This window comes from Cygnus olor, chromosome 3, assembly GCF_009769625.2.
Source record: "Cygnus olor isolate bCygOlo1 chromosome 3, bCygOlo1.pri.v2, whole genome shotgun sequence".
In the NCBI taxonomy this organism is placed as follows: domain Eukaryota; kingdom Metazoa; phylum Chordata; class Aves; order Anseriformes; family Anatidae; genus Cygnus; species Cygnus olor.
In genome coordinates this window covers 2,486,542-2,507,142 of record NC_049171.1, presented here as the reverse complement: position 1 = coordinate 2,507,142, position 20,601 = coordinate 2,486,542, and the positions used below count along the sequence as shown (strand labels likewise).

Genomic DNA, 20,601 nt, shown 5'->3' with positions numbered 1-20,601 from the left:
AGTTGGTTTTAATTATGGTTTTCTAAGTTTGGGGTTCATTTGTTTTCAAATTCTGTGTCTATTTCCAAATCCACACTTAACAGCTTTGCCTTGTGCTATAAAATCATTTCGATTTTAGGCTTGTGTAGTGCTCAAAGTGAGTTCAGGGAATTCTGACACATCTCATATGCTCTTACTTCGCAGAGAAAAGAAAAATAATACTGTAAATAAACTATTTAGATGCTTGCAAAGCAGGGTACATTTGAAAACCTTAAGACCTTGCCTACACTTCTCATTAAGATGCTACGGTCAATTTAGGAACCAGGAAAAGAATTTGAGGAGCAGGAATCTGCTGTTCCAACCCTGCTTGTGTATGACTCAGCCAACAGTTGGAAAAACAACCTGTGACTTTGGGAAACGTGTATGTTTTCCCACTTCCATCCTCTCTGGTAGAAACCAAGTCTGGGTGATGGGTAGGTATAAATAACCAGTAAGTGAATTAGCCTGGGTCACGGGTAGGTATATTTGTTGTATAGGTTATAGGTATGTTGCTGGCAGAGCTGTTAAAATGGCAAACACCTGACCCAATGTTCTCCATCGTCTCTTAGTTAAAGACAAGAAGTAGGATTTGGAGATCCTGAGTGTTATACCCACCTCCATCTGCTTTCCCATAGGACCCTGGGGGGGAAAAAGGTCAAAAACTCCGCTTTCTATGCATTTCATGTTTTGATGGATACCCAGCTTGAGGTGTGTGAGACCTGACTTGTGGAGGCAGCCAATTGTGTTGATGTAATCGCTGTTGAAACATTTTCAGGTCTTCAGAAGAAGAGTCTGGTTGCTTCAAATTTTCCATTAAAAATGAAGGAATGATTTGGAGATCCAGGTGGCAGCTGATCGGCCTCTCTTTCTTCTGTGTCTACAAACTGAATATAATATTTGCACATTTCTCTAGGGACTTGAGGATTAGGAAATGCATGTAAAACACTTGCTCTCAAAAAAGGAAGTTTGTTTTTGTACAACTTCAGAAATCTAGCATCCTTGTGTTAGTTTTCCTTAACCAAGAAATGACCTTTCTTGAGACAGAAATGCAGCCAGTTGTGGTATTGAGCAATCGCTGATAGTGCTCCACTGGTTTCGGTGATCTTGTGCAGAAGATCAATTTTAAAACTGGATGACCTCTGGGCTGGGTAGGCTTTGTGACCAGCCTTGGGATATTGGGCTTGGGTTGGTTGAGTTGTGGTTTCTCATATTAAAATTAAAATTGTGCTGCGTGGAAATGGACAACCTTTTCTTCAGTTGCTTTTATACAATGATTTGCCACAGAGCCTGGAGTTTCGTCACACGTTTCCCCAGATAATGACCTTTTAAAATCAAAATCTCCCTTTTCAAGGATGTATGAACCTCCAAGGATTGGGTATAAACAAGCAACATCACCAGCGTGACCTGTCCGCCTTGTGTAGTTCTCTGTTGCAAATGTCAGGGCTAAAGTTCATCAGCACAGGATTTACTGTGGCTGCAAAGGTTGCTCTGAACATGGTTACTTGGTGGCTAGGGCTTGAAAGAGGCTCTGAACTCATTTTGAATGAAATGAAGAGAGAAATCTGACAGCAACAATTGGAATATTTATAAGAATTCGTTTGAAAAACATCTAAATAGACTCTCATTACTTTAGGTTCTTCAATTTATATATATATATTTACTATCAATTTGCTTGTGTTGTGATTTTACCTTTCCCAAAACAAACCTATTAAAAAGAACTATTCTGACGGGTCAGAATAAGGAGTTTTATTATATACTGCAGGCAGAACTGTAGTTGGTGTGTAGTTGATGAAAAGCTTTGATATCAGCTGTGTGTCGGTCCGGAGCAGGCTTGTGAAGGAGCTGGGATATTGGTAAAACAAAGCTTTATTAAATCTGCTCAACAAACCAACTTTGAGCCTTTTTTTTTTTTTTTTTTTAAGAGAATGTGCTTAAAAATGAAAGGAATTGGAACTTCTGTGTACTTTAGTCTTCATTTCTGGTATCTAGATGCTTTACTTCTTATTGTAGATGCTTTACTTCTACAGAACAGAGCGATTCCAAAGGCTGGCACATGGAAAAAAAACTTTCCAAAGGAACAAGTGCAGCTAACTGAAGTGGACAACTATGTTAAACCAGGCTGGGTTTTCCTGTTTCAACTATAGTAATATCTTCAAGTAGTACGTTGTAATAGATATTTCAATAACTGAATATCTTCATAAATTTAAACACAAACGGATGTGTTTTTTACTTTTAAGGTATGTGTTCCAGGATTTAAACCTTTTTGCTTGCGAAGTTGAGCTACAGAAAATCAATTTGATTGTTTTCTGAGGAGTCCTGAGAACTGAGAAGGGGTGTGCTGGTATCGTAGTCAGACTTGAGGATCTTTGTAGCCTTTCAGAATCTGAGCTTGATGATTTCTGCTTTGAGGAACTGGATAGAGCCCAGGTATGTTTTATCTACAGATGAATACTTTTATACATTTAGAAGATTCTTTACCATTCCAATTCCACCCTGCACCTTTTTTGAGACAAATGACTGCCCTGAAGGAGACTTGTGGGGGAAAACGATTTTGGACTACTTTCCTTGCAATTAAAACAAGATCACCTTTCATGCTTACGTTCTTGTGGCTACTAATATTCAACAATACTTAATTAAAATTCAGTAATAATTCAGCAAAGGGAAAGCTCTGAAGTTCTTCTATAAGTGAGGGTGAAGATTGTTAAGAGAATAAAACCAAGATCCATAGAATTTAGGAAAAAGGACAATTAAAAAAATCCTACTTATGCAGTAAGTAAGTAATAAATTACAGATTTCAGGTGAATGGTGGAGTTCAGGCATCATTTAGGATGAGATAGTCCAGTGTGTTAAATCTTTCCGTAGGTCATCTTTGGATGAAAGTTTTTTTGTTTTTTTTTTTTGCCTCTGACAAAGCTGAGGAACCTTTCAAGACTTTTGAAGAAGCGAAGATTAGGACCAAGACAATGATCTTGATGTTGGAAAAAATGGTACTGGAGAACACTAATAAGGGAGTCTCAAAGACCTAGTGCCATCAGTTCACTCATTTTGAAGGGTTAAGTGTGAAGCGGATGAATGCTTATAACCATATGGAAGCCCTAAATTTAGAAAAATGCAATAAAAATAGGTGTGCGAGTGTTTACAAAAGACTGCTGCTGTGGTCCAGGGAGTTGAAATACGTATGGTGAGCCAACCTTTGTATTCTAATCTAACTGGAAAGTTCATAAAGCGCCTAGATACTCTGTGAAATAATGAGTTCAGCACGCAGAGCTTTTGCCAAGCTCAGAAAGTCTGTTTAGAGCTGAATAGGATCTTATCAGGTCCTGCTCTCACCTATTCTTTGCGCAGCTACTAAGAGGCAGAAGACAGCGTCTGTGCAAGCCCACGCAAGCTGCCCCTGCTCGCCGTCAGCCTGGAGCCTCGGGATCGCCTTGCCAGGGCGTGCGTGCTGAGAGGCAGGATAAGCTCCTGTGTGGCTCTGCCTGAGCAGGTACACAGCTTTTGGTCCACACAGAGCACAGGTGAAGCCATCTTTCAGCTTCCTGCACTGCCTTGCGTGGCTCAAAGTTTCTGTAAAGCTTACTGAAAGCTGAAAATAAGTTAGGACTTATCAGCTCTCGCTGTGCGGAGTATTGCAGATCTTGTGCTTGCTTGATAACTGGGGAAAATACCAATCTTAGAGTAGCTGATGCCATCGGAACTGCCTGAACAGCGAAGTGGCAAAACTTGCACATAAATAGATTGCATTTCCAAAAATCTAGAAATGGGTAGAGCGCAGGTTTGGGAAACTGTACATCAACCAGTGGAAAAACTTGAATTAACCAATTATAAATAAATTCTGTGAAGAAGTGTATTATCACTCGTACAATTCACTAAAATATTTGATATATGTGGAACAGTAGTCGAAAGCTTCGATTTAAAGATGGGTTAGCAAAAAGTATTGTGATCCTTTTGTCTAGGTTGTAGTCTTTTGCTGCTTTTGTGCAGTTGTTTCTCCCCATGTCTTCTAGAACAGCGTGCAGACATTCAAGGTGCCCAGAGAGGAAAGGCTGATGTGATTATGTTTGCATTCTTGTGTGTGTGTGTGTGTGTAAATATGGACTGGAAAAGCTGACCACGGGGGTAATGGAAATACTGACTTTTAAAAATGCTGTGTGTTAGTGGGAGTGCATGGGGATGCATGCTTCAGTTGCTCTGCCTTAGGAAAGAATGTGCATAATCAGTAAACGGAGTAAAAGTATGAATGCAGCTCTATATACGGAGTCAATCTGCAGAACTCCTTGCCCCGCAAAAACAGAGGCGATTACTGGTATATATTTAAGGAAAAATACACACATTTTCTTGAAAGCACACCATAACCCTGCCTGCTGTTAGGTAAGACCCACTTGAAGAGCTGCCTCGTCCTGGGCAGTGTTTTATGTGTGTGTCCCCAGCTGTTCGCGCGCACTGCTTGGAAGTATCAGCTGTTGGACACAACCAGAAATTGAATATTGGGCTTGGTGGGGCATTTGTATGATGTGCTGTGGCTGCCGTTTGACAGCAAAGCAATTCAAGTGAAGAAATATTATCGTGTTTGAAGACGGGGGAAAGCTGACTGCGCCGCATGCTGCTCTGCGTCTCCGCATCGCTCCTGGCGTCGTATTAATGCCTGCTGTGCTAAACTGCTTGGGATGGGAACAAATCAGATTGGGATGCGAGCGTGCAGAGGCAGCATTAGGCACAGAATTGGCCCTGTTACCTCCTGGTGCTGAGGGGGACTCGCTCGCCCTATTCCTATTAAGGGTTCCTACTGATATCTAAAGCTCAAAATGAGAATGAAATTTTGGGGTTGGATGTTAAGTCAGCTTTGTCTTGCAGAGAGCAGCTCCATGCGAGGTTTCGTAATGCAGAAACGTTCCAGGAAGTTGTGGGGGAGGGAGACAGAGTGTGCATATTCCCAAGGCTGCCAGCTGACGTGCAGAAGAAAGGGAAGCCTGCCTCTGTCTGCATCCAGACTGGTGCTTTGTGGGCGCAGAGCAGCTCGGAGGAAATTCAAGTTTGCAAAAGCAGTGCTGGGAGATTTTCTTGCATTGCTGACTCTGCTCGTGCTGCTCTGTTGCATCCGTGCGTGCAACTTTCACTTCAAGCATGACACTGGTCTGTAAAATCATTATTTACGGTGAGTCCCCTGACGTTAGTATTGCTGCATTTATTTATTGATTTTTTTATTGATTAGCCGATTTATTGATCAGCTTACTGAACAGCCTAAATACATTAGAACAGGAGGGAAAAGTACACTGAAGTCTCACCTTCGAAAATGGACAAAGTTGTTTAAATGGTTGAAAAAAATCCTGGTAAAACCATTACTTCTTCAGTCTATTAACAGAGTTTATTGTGTAGGAAGCCATATAAAACTAGATTACAGAGCACATTCCTTTATATACAAATTAAAGCTGGACTACATTCAGCTGCCAGTCATCTACATTTCATTGCAAAATGCCTTCTGATGTAAAATAAATTATCTGTATAAAAATGTCTGATGAGTTGCTGCAGTACCCAGAAATCATCATCTTTCTTGGAAGTCTGAAGGGCAGCTTGTCCTGGAAGGATCTTAAATCAGAGAGGATCTGGGACGGATGGAGGATTGGGGTGATGCCTGGAGGAGAGCGGGGGTAAGCAGCTAGCATGCAGGGTGCTGTCACTGTGCACCTCTTGAGCCCTCGGTTGTTCGAGTGAGGTGGTATTACACTGCACAAGGAGGTGAGTGCTTGCCATGAGAAATACTTACCGTGGGCAAAATTGAGAGGTAGGAGCTCTGCCAGGAGAGAAGGAGGTTGCTGCACTGCAGGCCGTGCAAGGAAGTGTACTTGCCACAACGCACATGCTTTGACTTATGTAAAAGTGAGAATGGGAGGCAGAAACCATCCACAGATCTTTGGTGTAAACTGAAATGTTAACAAAACTTTGAACTGTACCTCCAGCTTGCGTGTGTCTGTGCGCTCAGAAAAGAACTTTATCCTATTTTATATTCTTTAAGGAAGTAAAACAGTGAGTCTGACGGATTTTTAAAGACAGTCCCCCGCCCTCCAGTCGGGTCACATCTATTTATTTCTATCTTTTTTTATGGCTGATATAGCCATAGTAAATTAGGATTATCTGTTATTTATAAACTCTGCCCATATGGTAAGTGAAAGCTACTTTTAACACAAGCTGTGTCCTCTTGAAAGGCAGCCACACCACCACTAGCAATCATTGTTGGCCAGCTTATATTGCTTAGCTGAATATGAGAGAAGCTTTTTTCAGTTGCTGCTGATCTGGCAGAATTGGTCCCAACCTCCTGCACTTAAGGGAAAGACTTTTCATAACAGATGAAGAATTAATTTGGCTCACGTGCCACGTGACGTGAAGCATAACCACCTACTTGTGTCGGATTCCTAACTTCTGGTCCTTTTCCTTAAAACCTAATACAGCTGGAAAGTGCCTGCAACCTCAGTTCTTCACTAAACTGAAGGATTTTATAGCAGCAAGCTGCGGAGTGCCCGTAACAGGGCTGAGCTGCCTGCAGACAGTGTTTAGAGGTGGATGCTGATAGTTGCTAAGCAGCCTGTCCTTCACCAGACTTTGCTGGACTTGGCAAAGGCTTCTGATTGTGAGTTATCTAAGGAGTGGACTTGTGCTGCAAATAGAAAGCAATTTGCAATCCCTTCCCGTTGCAAACCAGCAGTCAGGGTCAGTTCCCAGAGTGAAGAAAAAAAATAAGAGGAGAGCCCCTTGTGTGGCATATCAAAACTACAAGAATGAACGTGTTAAATATTGCACTGGAATGGAGCTTTTATTTCAATATTCATAACAATTTTGAGAGAACTTGTCTATGGTTTTGTTTTTAAAGCCAGGCCGTATCTGAAGCTTCAAATATCAGGCCCTTGAAGCTTCAAGGAGACTATGATGAGTTAGTTGTCTTTTTGACTTGTTAAACGCCCAGGTTAGTACAGACAAATCCATTGGCTTTGGGAAGAGTTGGTGGCAGTTTGGCTCAAACTTCACATTTGATGGAATTAGGATCTGACCCAGTGTTTTCCAGTTTAGCCCAATAGGGTTTGTTGACTTCACTGCAGTGTAAGTTTCTCTCTTATGAAAATAATTTGAAAGGGCATAATATTTGATTTGACTGTAGTAATTCTTCAAAATGGTAGAAATGGAGTGAAAACTGAATATATGAAAATAAAGAAGCAACACTAGCAAATAGTCCTGAGCCGTTCCGACAGCGTGAACAGAACAAAATGCTGGATAGGTGATGAAAGCTGATCTTTAAGTTCAAAATATTTATTTATTGTGCTGATTTAATAGGTTAACAGAAGACTTAAAGGCTTTAAAGCATATTTACTGTTAACAAATCAAGAAAGATAGGGCCATACACTGCAGGAAAAAGGAACAGGTAGGGGAGCAAGCCCCAGGTGTGCCTGCAGTGCTGTGAATAGATGCTGCAGCTGTGAGCACTTTTGTGGAATTATTCCTTCTTAATTCTCAACTCTTCAATAATAATGCTTCATGAGGTTAGACTATAAAATGGGTTCTGCATGGTTTCATGCTGGTCAAGTTACCAGTTTTAAGAGCAGCACCTAAATATACATATTTGAAAGCGTGTTAAACTACTTAAACTATTTTTTTGCCTACCAATTTTCTTCTGAGGATTTTAGAGATTAAACTCCAAAATCTCTATCTCAGATGCATATATTCATGAGATATGCAAGAAGAAATATTTTTGCATCCAGTGTGATTGATTAGCAGTAGCCAGAATAACTTTGTTCATGCTGAACATTTCGTAACCGTCTTTGCTGCAGTCAGTTTAGATTGTGTAGATGTATCCCTCAAGCTAATTTGGGATAAGCTAATGTGAGTGTTGAGGTTGAGTATCTGGCATCCCTTGCTAACCTGAGCTTTGGTGGTCTTCTGAGAAGCTGGTTAAATAATACATCATAAATATAATAAATAATAAATGTCACAATATTAGCGGTGTTGACTTTTATGGTCAACTAGAATACATAGGCAGACAGTACCACATTGACTCCTCTCAACTCCTTAAGTTTTGGAGAATGGAATACAAAAACTGTCAGGGTTTGCTTTCTAAACTATTTATGGTCTTGATATGGGAAGTGAAGAAAAGGAGAAACCTCGTACCTTTTAGTCTCTTATCATCATTGTCCTGAGGAACTTTGAACAAGTTTTTGGAGTTGTGTGTATCGATTTGAGGTAACTTTATTATTATAATAATACGCTATTATTATGTATTACTATACATTATTATTATTTTGTGGTGGTGGTGGTAAATTAGAGGTGGAAGTTCAAAAGATGATGCATACAGCTGATGCTGAATTACGTTTAAAGGGGTTAGCCTGGTTCTGTCACCATCTTACGGCTCTGTACGGTTGGAAATAACACTGCTGAATTCAGAGGAAATCGTTTCTTTGTTTTCAAGCTTTTACAATAAGAGAAGGGAAACCTGCAATTGCTGCAGCACCTCAGGATTTGCTTTTCCAGTTGATATTTACCAATTTTAATTTCGGATGGCAAAGAGATAGGAGGAGGTGAGAAAGCAGCCTCTGTCTCTGGTTATATGAATCAACATCTTGTCGGTATTTTTGTTTTTGTTTTCCATGAGCTAGGGCTGCAGGAATGCAGCATCTGCTGCTCTTGCACGGGCAGCACCCATCCCCGTGGGGTGGAATGTCTGTCCTCCTGGAAGGGAGCAGCAGAGGTAGGGCAGCTCGTGGCCTCGTCCTAAAAGGCACTCTAAGTGTTTGTTGTTGTTGCCTTTTCCTATTTATTTTTTTTAAATAGAGATACTAGACTATTCTCCCCTGGTTCTAATTTACATGAAGATAACTTCTCTTTATCTGTTCTTTTGGTCTAGGGCAGGATAAAGTTGGATAATATCAAGTTTGGCTTCCCATGGACTGTTACGGTGTGAGTTCAGCATTCGGTGCTGTGGGAATATGTGATACAACATTTCAGTTAGTACATTTACCTTTAAGACAGCTTGGATAAGCACATACCATCCTACAAAAAAGCAAAGCACAATTGTCTAGTGAACTTTCCTTTGGGACAGAGGCAGTCAGGTTAAGTAGTGATGTTATTTAGCCAAATGAATGTAAAGGAAGAGAGCTGAACTTTTAATGTGCCTGGGGAGAGGAAGGATGGACTTCTCGTAAGGCCAGGGGCTGCACTGGGGGATTTGGGTCTCAGCTCTGCTCTGCACTTATCTGGCTGTAGGATAATCGCCACAGATTCCTTCTTTTTCCATTTGCAGCCCCTAAAATCTAGCATTTTTTCCATTTTCTTGGTTGTTATCTAATGTGAGAAAGGTTTTATTGTTTGGGGAAGGTGGTTTTTTATTGCTTCAGGAGGGTGGTTTTCGGTTTGGGGTTTTTATTTTTTGTCTTGGTTGGGTATTTTTGTGGTGTGTATTGTCTTTTTTTGTTTAAATGTAGGAAGCTTCTTGTGCTGGTATGTAACTAATTAGGTCACATAGCTCAGTTGGACCAGAACTTAGGGTCTATATTGTGGTAGTGCTGAAAAGAAACCCCACAAGTCAATGTGTATTGTCTGAGGTTTTTAGGCTAGGCCACTTACTTCCAGCCTTTTGCAAAGCACAATCCAATTTTCTTTCTTTCTCCTCAGGGTTCACAGACTTTTGCCAGCATTTTGTTCTGTTCTTCAGCAGAAGTAGCTCTGCAGTGCTGATCAGATTAACAAAATGAAGAAATAGGATATCCACCCGGCTTTTATCTGAATAGCCCTTCAGTGATGAGCCTTTCAGCTCTGCATTTTTAAGTGTTATTTATACATGTTTATGATCTGAATTTCATTTATACTTGGAAACAAAGGTACTTGTAAAAAAAAAAAAAAATAATAATTTACCTAATGTGGATAACGCTGATTAGAAAGGGAAATATCAGTGGTTTTATTCTCCTGCCCAGTCTTTTCCTGGCGTGAACGCTCTCTGCTCTTCTGAGCTCTTTGACTGGCACGTCTCCAGCAGGGCTTCGTCTCGTAGCCCATAAAGCTCTGGTTTCTTTGTGAAAATGCAGCTGGAGGTGATGACTTTGCAGAGCTTGCAGCCGTGGTACCACAGGAAGGAAGATTTACAGTGTGCCGAGCAGAAAAATAAAACACTTTAGAGGTGTGGAGGAAGAAAAAAAGCGTATGCAAACTTCGTGGCAGAAGAAAGAAATAGGGATGGTTCTGGGAGGAAGCAATTAGCTGGTTGCTTTGCTAATCCACTGAAACCACTTAGATGAGACTTACAAGCGTCTCTACCGCCTACAAGCTCGCTAACTTAGTACCTGCACTGCCCACAAGTAAGTCATGCAGTAACTTCGTGCTAAAACCTTACATCCTTGCTTTGCTCCAGCGTGCAACTGCTGCCTGCAGAGTTTGCAGAGAGTTGTTATCTCTTCCTGCCACCACTAAAATACCTTTCTTTGCTGCTTCGAAGAATTTAATCCAATTGCAGCAACGGCAAGAACTTACAAGAATTACACCAGGGTGGCAGAGCCGTGACGGGTTCATGTTGTAATGCAGGGCTACGAGCGGTGCGGGGTGAGCACGTTTCTGCCTGCTGAATCACTGCCGCAGCGCTTCGCCACGGGTCTGGGAGCTGGCAGAGCAGCGTCCTCCCTGCCGCGGGCTCTGCTGGCGATGAGCAGCCTCGTGCCTACGTAGGATGCACACCTCTGAAGGCAACACAAGGGGAAACAGCTCAGTAACACGGGATGTATATCCTGGCACAGCCTCTCCTGAAAAAGGTGGTCGGCTCTCGAGCTAAGGATGTTGCATGGTTTGTAATCAAACATTTCCTCACCTGTGTTTTCCTTCCCTGTGCTCAGTCCCCACTGAGGTTTCTGGGGTTGTTCTCTCCCAGGTAAGGTCCTGGCACCAATTCCCTCCCAAAGGACGGGGGTTACTGGTCCCAGCTGGTTGGGGTTGGCAGGGACCTCTGGAGGTCATCTGGTCCAACCGCCCTGCTCAAGCAAGGTCTCCTGGAGCTGGAGCACGTCCAGATGGCTTGTGAACACCTCCAAGGGCAGCTCGTGGAGCTCTGCCCATGAATAAAACCAGAAGTTGTTTGTGGACTGTTGAGGAGCGAGCTTATTCGGGGTGGTAGACTTCAGAAAACACCTACCTTGCAGAGATGTGGTGACCGAGCTGGCAGTACTCTATGTAAATACCAGCTGTCCCTGTCTAATTGTACCTATAATTATGTGGAAAGCGAGAGGTTCATTCTCAAGGCTGTAGCGATGCAGTTAATTGTAAGTTAATTTGGAAGAGGTCATTATAAAGATGGAAGTCTTAACCTCTCGGTAAGTTATAATTAATTGCATCCATCCAGAAACTAAAAAGTGAGTCATGATCATGAAGTGTAGACATTGAATTCCTTTTTTTTTTTTTTTTTTTAATAAAAAAGGAGTTGATACCTCAGTCTGGAATGGGACCCAAAGAAATTCCAGCTCAAGCTGAATGCTTTTGCCTCAGTGATATTTGTTTCTTGTCTCTGGGCTGTGGCTGCTTTGGCTCCTGGACAAGAAAAAAAAAGCTTTGAAGGAAGGGAAAGGTTTCAGCCTTCCTAAGCAATGGAGATGGGACGTTGATCCTTTGGTGTTTTTAATCATGTATCGTATGAGCAGTTCCTTCGGTGGCAGAGATCCAGCATCTCAGTTGTCTGCAGACTTGGCCGAGGAAGCATTGTGAGACCTGCTGGGTTTTGAATAGAGGCCGGGCAAGCCTTAGTATTGCGGATATCATGTGAGATAGTGCTGATGTTCAGAGGCTGAGATTTCATGTGGGGAGTACACAGAAATGTGGGTTTTTTTTGCTTCCACAGTAAATGTGGAAGTAGCTTTCGTTTCCGGAGGGGAAAACCAAATTTCCTATTTCTTCCCTCTATCGGTTCCTAAATTCAGTTACCCGCTCCAAAATCATCTTCTGTGGCACCCAATGTAAACAGCATGTAGATTATTCTGAAAGTCACTAGCTGGGAAATAATTCGTAAAAATACCTTAAATTAAGCTCGTGGGCTTCCTTGACATGCTTGCATTTGTAACGACGGTATTGCAGGTGGTGCTGTCAGGGTTGGACGTGGGCGACAAGCAGCCAAGGTTTGCTTTCGTGCAGGCAACTCACAGCAAAGCCATACTGCCCTGCTGGGCTCACACTGCTGGGTTTGCCCTCCCCAGTGCGTCTCTGGGGTAATTCCTGCGATCCTCTTGTCCTAAATGATCACGGATTTTTTTTTTTTCCTTCCATTAGTTGTCATCTGAGGAGGAGACGGTATGCCTGTCTTCTAGGGTAACTCTAAGATTTCAACCTTTAGCAAAATTTGCCATACTCCATGTTATAATGGAGTTGTCTTTTCTAATAATAGGAATATTTGTGTTATAGGTAGTCAGCTTTCTTAGTCCAGAATTAATGCGTCCCCAAATCTTGTGATAGAAGGGAGGGAGATATTAATAACAAAATGTAAGAGCCCAATTTAATCGTGGATATTGAAATACTTTGCACTTTGAACATTAACTGCTGCTTGCATCCTTGAACCTTGACAATATGCCAGACATGTTCCTGTTCCTGAGAAGATTTGCACGGGATTTTATGCTCCCTAATAATATATTAGCAGTGTTTGCAGCACTGTGCACCCTCAGACTGAGAAAGCAGTCTGCCCCGCAGCAGCTGCTGCTCACAGTGTCCAGACAGAGATGCTTAGATCTTAATGCAGAGCATTGTACTGATACCTGCAAAGGTGAAGTCTGTACCTCCAAAAGTTCGTAGGATGAAGAGGCTGTGAAGCAACGTGTTAGAAAGGAGAGGCTGGAATTGGAATATGTTCACTTAGATGCTGCGGGTTAGGTAGATCAGCATCTAGGAATCCATGGGGTTTGTTCAGGTCTGTGCCTTAGATTTGCTGTGAATTTCAGCAGATTTTGTTCTGAAGATTTTATTGGCTCTAACAAATTCAAAAAATGTTGCCAAGCTGCACAAAAGTCATTACTCCTTGTTTATTGTCAGGGTTAATGCTTAGGAAGAGCTTGATTCTTTGGGGAAGTGCATTAACGAAATCCATCCTTGCAGAAAAATGAAATTAATTTTTATCAGAAAGAAACTGATTTGATAACTTAGTCTGTCCTGGCACCTCCAGGCCAACTGGAAACTAATTACGATGTAACAGTGGTTTTTCTCTTGCTGTCTTCCCCATCTGTTTATTTAAAATAATAATAAAATGGCCATAACTTAAATCTCGCTGCTGTTTTGCAAATGATTATGATTGAGATTATAACTGAAGGTTTTGAGCACATTTTTAATCGGTAATGTAATGAAATATAACGAGTTTATGTTCAGGCTTGAAAATTATCTGTTTATGTGACCTCAAACAGGAGCAGAAATCGTACACTGAAGCAATTCCTAAATTAATTGTGTTTTAAACCATGCCATGTGAAGACCTTTTAAAACTTATTTTAAAAATTCAGTCCTTTTAAATGCAGTAAGTAAAATGTGTAATGAAGATAGGAGTACAGCAGATCTTTGTCCTTCCTCGAAAGGAAACCTCATTGAATTAGCTGAGTTCCAAGCCGTTGCAGCCTGTTCTTATGGGAGCCTCATGCCATTGATGCTTGCAGGGAATCTTTTTAATTGCTAAACCAAGTGAGTATATTTAAATTATAGCTTCCCCTTTGCAATACCTGCTTTGTAGCCTTTTTCTCGTCCTGCATGCTAAACGTTGCAAGAAAACCCATCCTGATGGTGCATCTGAAGGCACCACAGGGTTTCCTCCCTGTGTCAAACCCTCCTGTTCAAGGTATTTGAGTGGCAGGTGGGGAAGGACCCCGAAATATTCTTAAAAGCTCACCTTGGAGTGACTTGTGCTTTTGTCATGGTGTTGTTTTTTGACCAGGTGGCTGAAGCAGCCTCAACACAAAGCGGATCTGTCAGGATCGCCTGCCTGATTGAACTGACTCTGCAGAGTGGCTGTTTTCTGAATTGTTTGTGAACTTCTACATTTTGTTTTATTTTGTATTTTAAAGGTGTTTAGTCCAGTAGTGTGTGCTGCATAACAAAAACAAATACCTGGATCGTTGTTACCTTTAAAAGCAATAGGAAGGAATGGCAGGAGAAGCAACAACTTATTTAAATCAGTTTCTTACAGTTGCTCTCAAGAAAGGAAAGAAATAGCTTATGAACGGTGGAAGCAAAGAGCAGCACTGACCTTGTGGTAAGGTATCACCTTCATTTTTGGACAATTGTGTTACTTCAGGAACAAATTTCTGCGGAATTAATTCCTGTGTGTATACATCACCCTACTAGGGGGATGATGCACCATTTCTTGGTCTGTGAAGGAGCAGAAAACAACTGCTTTTTCTTTCCTATCTTAAAAAGAAGATAAAATGCTGTGTATTGGTTTGTATTCACATATCCCAGATCTTCTGCAGGTTATCTTCTGCTTTGCTGCATCATCGAGACTGCAGTCGTCTTTCTGTAGTGTTGTGGGGAGTGGAGATCTCATTCCTGCTGAAACGTTCTTGTCTGCGGATCAGTTACTAATTTTAGGGGTTGGAGGCAGTTGTTGAATGCTGTGCTGTAGTTGTAACACCAAGCCAATGCGTGAGGCTGGCTAGGAGGTTTGTACGTTGTCCAAATTTTAAAGGAAGTAAATAGTCTCCTAAGCTTTTCAGAATGGCTTTGGGAAGGATGCCCGTCGAAGGAACAAGGATTGGGAGGAATGCCTCGGTTGGGCTTTGTCTCACGCAACATCTCGGCGATTTTCTGATATCCACGTTTGGGCTGCTCCTGTGGTTCCTGAGGTGTGTTGCACGCCCCACGCCGATGAGAACCATTGCTGTAGGGGATGTGTATATATATGTACACATCCCATACCCCTCCAAATCCCTGGTGTTACCTGTGGTCTGTAGCCACTGTTTCACCACACGTCCTGCAAACGTGATGGGCGTAAGCTGCCCGTGCTTGTGCCTCTGAGCGCTGCTCTTCTGAGCCAAGTCATCCCCTTTTTGGCCCTTACTGAGTCTGAATAGCACCTTTCCACCCTTGAACTTCCATGTACGGGGTGCTTATTTAAGTTACAGAAGACCAACCCCAACCTTTAGCGTTGCCTAGGAGAAAACAGCGTCTTCTGTCATCTCAGGTGGATCCTCCCTTTTTGGAGGACACGATTCCTCTGCCCCGATGTGCCTGCCATGCGTGACCACAGGTGCTGTTAATGTTTTAGTAATTTGGAGCTACTTAACCAATAATTTGGAATCTTTCATGGAATCAGCAGAGGGAAGCGAGTACGTGACAATTCTGCCTGCTGGCTGACACCTCTCCCTGAAGCTATAAAATAGCTGGGAGTCTTGGAGGACCCCCCCCCCCCCCGGAAAGTTTGTCTTGCCGTTTACCAGTCGGAACAATGCAGCCATGGAGAACTTCAAAGTGACTTTGCTTCGACAGCAGTAGGATCCAGGTTCCTTCCTGTAAACACTCACTTTTCATGGCTCAGATCCCTTGTTTTTAAAAGCGCTTTATTATAACCCACCTCATATTCTCTGCCCGGGAGTTTGGCGGTGTGCGTGATCCTCCTGGGCTGCGCTTTTCTTCACTTGTGGGGAAGCCAAATTCATCTCCCCACGTGCTTCGTGCGATAGGCTGGATTGAATTGTTTTTACATTAATTTTTTCTTTTAATGTCGCCACGTTTTATAACTTATTTCCAGTGATTAAAGGGAGGCCTTGCACGCGGAGGCAGCAATGCAAAAATACCGTGCTTATCTCATCTATCACTTCGGGATGGCGTGCTCTGTTTTATCAGGGTTTTAATTAGAAGCGGTTGAGGATCTGATGTGGGTAGAAACCATATTTTTGATCATCGCAGACTACTTACTGTAGTGGGAGACAGACCACTGATAACTGGTGTCAGCCCAGGGCGATGCTGGTTTGACATCGCTCACTTCGGCTGTGAGTCTCACGTGGGAAATAGGGGGCATTGAGTTGTTTGAAACCACAGCGATGTTTTCTAGCAGTTTAAGCAATATTATTTCGTTATGTTCCCTCTTCTACCTTATCCTGCTTGTTTACTGATGTTGTGTGCTGATCTGCTGGCACTCCAGACTGGTCTGATACCGTAGAAGATGGTCACTGCTCGTTTGGGGTTCCCTGCTCCAGTGGGGTATCGCTGTTGCCCTGTCCGTGGCAGAAAGATGACGTGCAGGTTGGCAGACTTTCTATTTAGCCAACAGCCAAAAACTGGGAAGAATTTTAATTTCTAGCCTTTGCTATTTGAAAGTGAGGGGGGTTTGTTTGCTTGGCACCAGTCATTCTGTGAAAAGAAAACTGTTTTCTGAGCTGCAGCCTTGCGTAGCTGCTCCTTGCTGTCTGTGTTTCACTCTGGGAATTTTTTAGAATTGTTCAGTAAAACATTTAGTCCCCTGGTACAAACCCGTTACAAAACAGAAGTCTTTGTCACATAGTTTTAGGTCAGTAATATGAAATGGCTTTAGCTGCTTATCCTTTAGTTGTTTTTTTTTTTTATTATTATTTTTTATTTTGGATTTGCTTATTGATGTAAAGGTTTAGAAGTAGAAGACCCCTTACCATAAGGTTGAGTATAAAATGTGATGTTCTGGGTATGATACCTGCTGACTGCATGTATTTGTCCCACTGCTTAAATTTCTACTTTTTGCCCAAATACGTCTTCATGTCATAGGCTTTAGAGACTGAAGGGTCTCTTATATGCATAACATAAATGGTGAAGTACTTCACGTGTTGGAGCTACCACGTGGCTTTCATGTAAGTCTGGTCATCGTCTTGGGAAGTTGCGTTGTGAAAAGGGAAAGATGTCTTAAGAACTAAGTGCTCAAAAGCCTGAGACTAGAGAAACACAAATTAGGAATTACACATGCGTTTTGTAACGGCAGAGGCTATGCGCTGTTGGAGCGAAGTGCCGCAGGGAGCGGGGGGCTCTGGTTTGCAAGCAGCAGAGCCTTGGCCAGAAGGAGCTGGGGTGGCCAAGCACAAGGTGAGGGGTATAACCGTGCAGCTGGTGTTACGGGGTCAGCTTACCTGTCTTGCTTTAACGTCTGTCTAGCTTTAATTCCTCTGAATAAGTCGAGGGCATGACGGGTAGTAATTTTACAGTGCCGTGCGTGGTTACAGAGCAGGTACGAAAGGTAAGTGGCGTATTGAACGGATTCACTTTTATTGCACACTAAGCTGTGACTGCATTGAAATCAGCTTTTACACAGGCTGTGTGACTGTGTCTAGCATCCTCCTCGAAGCTTCTGTTCATCCCTGTTCGACAAGCTGGTTGTGTTGGCGTCAGCGAACGAACCTCAGTTAACTCGGCGGCTGAAAGGAAGGCTTGATTTGGGAGAAAGCAGGGCAAGCACTGCTACGAAGTCCAAGAAATACAGCCTCCCTCCTCCTGCCTTCTTTCTAAAAGCTCTTAGATGCTAGACAAAATGACTTGTGTTGTGAAACCCTCTTCCTTAGATTGGCATGACAGGCCATAAAACATGTAGTGGGGAGGGAGGATAAAGGAAGCCTCCGACCTCTGTCCCTGCTGCCAACAAACGCAGCCTCGGGTAAGTTACCATTCCCCTTTATCGAAGCCATACAGCGGGAACAACGCAAGAGGCTTCAAGAGGCTCTCCGTGCTTTTCTGTTACTGAGAAAGGAAAAAGAAAAGCTTCACATTTAAATCATACGGGTTTTGTGTGGTTTGTGATAAAGCAGGTAGCTGGATTAACGCCGTTGAAGCAGGTGACAAATGCACTCACAGACCCGACCACTGTGTAATGGAAGCTTTGTAAAACCTGAATGTAGATTTTTTTGACTCGTATCTATATGCTGTGATAGTTTGATAGACACGCTTAACAACCTAAAGCGTTGCACAGCAAGCCAGTTTACTGGGCGTGAAAGACAGCTTGCTTCAACGTGTGCTGCCAACTGATAAATACAATCTCCAGGCTGATTAATTAAACTAAGCAGGCTTATTTTGAATTAAGGCTTTCTTTGCATGAAATGCAATCATGTTTAGAGGTGTACTTTGTGGTTTTCATTCCAATGAACACGTGCTACGAGGGGTTGTGTGATATTTGAAAGGCATTGAGTCTCTCTGAAGTGCTCGTAAGTCACTGGAGAAAATCCACTCAGCAGTTGGACTTAAGGACTGTCCCCATTGGAAAAAACTAGATAACTTGGTGAAGACGTTAAGAGATTTGATTTTCTGCTGCTAATTTCTGATGGGTTTGCTCGGTGATTTTGGGCAAAGGCAATTGCCTGATGTCTGAAGGGAAGCCTGGGCTTGGCACAAGCTTTGAAAATCTTACAGAAGGGCTCGAGAGTTTTGAAAGCTTTTGGTATCAGAATCCTACTTGAAACTGTGTTGCAGCTAAAAGTCGTATCAGGTATTCTTTGAGTTTGTAGTGCGTATTTATTTCCAAAAAGCTGTGGGGAGTTGCAGCGTTGGCAGCCTTTCAAGCAATCTCTGACAATATGGCTTTAAGCCTTCTAACATATTTTTGCTTCCTTTCTTTTTGCAAGTCATGTTTTAACCAGATTTCTTTCCCTTTCAACTCTGGAAGGCAAATGTAGTTTTTGAAGCAGCGTGTTGTACTTGGAGAGGCTGCATTTTCCTCTCATTCTGGGGAACAATAAATGGAAACTTGCATGTTTGGCACTGCACGGCCCAACTCTTCCTCTGGGACCGTTCAGTCGTGAAATTGCTGATGGGAAAATCAAAGTTCAAGGAAAAAAAAGAGAGGGGTAAGGAGGGAGCTGGAAGCAAGGGAAGGTCTTTTCAGGTGCTGGCTTTTAACATACAGCCAAACACAAACAGCGTGGCTTGAAGCTCTTCTGCGTGGGCCAAGTGTGTTTGAATTCTTTCCTGCACAGACTTTGGAAAGCCTAAAAACCTCTCTGGTTTTAGTCAGGCTCACACCTGACTCTGCGTGATGCCGGACAGCGCGATCAGCCGGGAAGGTGAAGCTGCATTCCTTCGTGCCATGCCAGATCTGCAAAAATACTAATTTTTGGATTGTATTTTGTGGGTGTGGGGGGGAGAACTGTACAGAACCTCTCCCCTCCTTCTGATTTATAAGCGTAGCATATCTGTAAGGGTCATTGTTCACCGGGGACTGAATTCCTGGTCACTTCTGTTAACCAGCACAATAGCAGCAGTGCATTGCATTGTCCCATTCACTCCAACACTGCAGGAACTAGAGTGAGAGCAGGTTGCTGGCGAGGACCGATGCCTCTGCTTATCCTGTGCTTGTCCTGGCAGTGACAGCTCACGTTGCAGCCCTGCGAGCAAGGAGTTAGGACAGCAAACTCCACGTTGCGCTGCGGTTAAGTGAAGCACGGTAAGAAGCTGCTATCGACTGTTACTTACACAAAGCACTTGGGTGTGACGCCCCATCTTCACACTGCTCTTCTCCATCCTGTGCCTAAAATAGCACCGCGAACGTCTGCGTGACTCGGTTCTTTTGGGAGCTGGTTACGAAACCAAGCTTGAACTATTCTGAGAGCATGGGCAATGCTAGCACGGTGGTAACTGTCACCGTAGTACCTGCAGAGGGAAACTTTATCACGGTGTCCTGGCTTTTGTGGCATCAAATGACAAAATTGGATATCCAGCATCCTTTCTCTGTTTGTGGTTATGCTTGGACAGCCTCATTCAATCAGTTGCACGAGCGAACACTTAGGGATTTTCTAAGCCAGAGTGGCCAAATTATGCTAATTAGACATCTTGTCTGCTTTATTATGCTGGCTGCAGAACAGTAATGAGGGGAAGGGAATACTGTCAGGTTGATTAAGGCACAGAACTGACTTACCTAAAAGCTGTCATCGTTCTCCTGTATATGTCTGAATACTTAGATTTTAGTATATCCTTTCTGCATATGTTTGGTTTCGTGTCACTCAAGAGGTAGACATAAAATACATGGCCCGGTGTGGAAGCTATATGAAGGAGCCAAGCAGAAGTTTTTTTGCAGTTCATTTCTCTTTTAAATGCTGTCAATAAATTGACAGTCTCTGACGTTCGTTTTACACAGTTGCTTTCCTGTAGTGGTTCTAGAAATGCAACACCTCTTGTTCTGCAGGGTACAGCAAACATGCACATAATATTGCAGAAAACTAAATGCAATAGAGAAATTCATAACTTCTCAGGGTATTGCTGCTTGTGAATTCTCCTTTTGAGCACAGCTGTCCTAAAGCAGGTTTTCTGTACAGAAAAATAATTGTGTTTACATGGCTGAGCATTTCACGTGTTAAAGCCTCATAATTGAAGGTGGTTCCACGAAAAAAATGCTGGTTAAATAACCCCAAAATCGGTTAAGATAGCTCATCCATTAAAATCAAGCAGTAGCTGGGGACAGCAAGGCGATATGCTGAAGTCTGATTTTTGAGGAACTTACTCAGCTGAAGCATGTGATCTTTATATGAATTTCCCTTTGCTCCTCTTTCCTCTTATATACTTTGTCATCTGTTATGTTCAGTTCCTGTGATGTCCACAGGCTTTTATCTGAACGTCTGATATTAATTTCACATGTGTTTGGTGGTTTTTATCAAA

General features: G+C 42.6%; 1 protein-coding gene and 1 long non-coding RNA gene across 5 annotated transcripts in view; both read left to right on the top strand.

Annotated features, from left to right (window-relative positions):
* Positions 1-20,601, top strand: part of KIF13B (kinesin family member 13B) — a 124,775-nt gene that overhangs the window by 12,135 nt on the left and 92,039 nt on the right. The window lies entirely within an intron of this gene.
* On the top strand, positions 6,092-16,387 carry LOC121066999. The gene is made up of 3 exons (XR_005818058.1): positions 6,092-8,244; positions 8,906-9,110; positions 9,673-16,387. It is a non-coding gene; the product is annotated as an uncharacterized LOC121066999 (long non-coding RNA).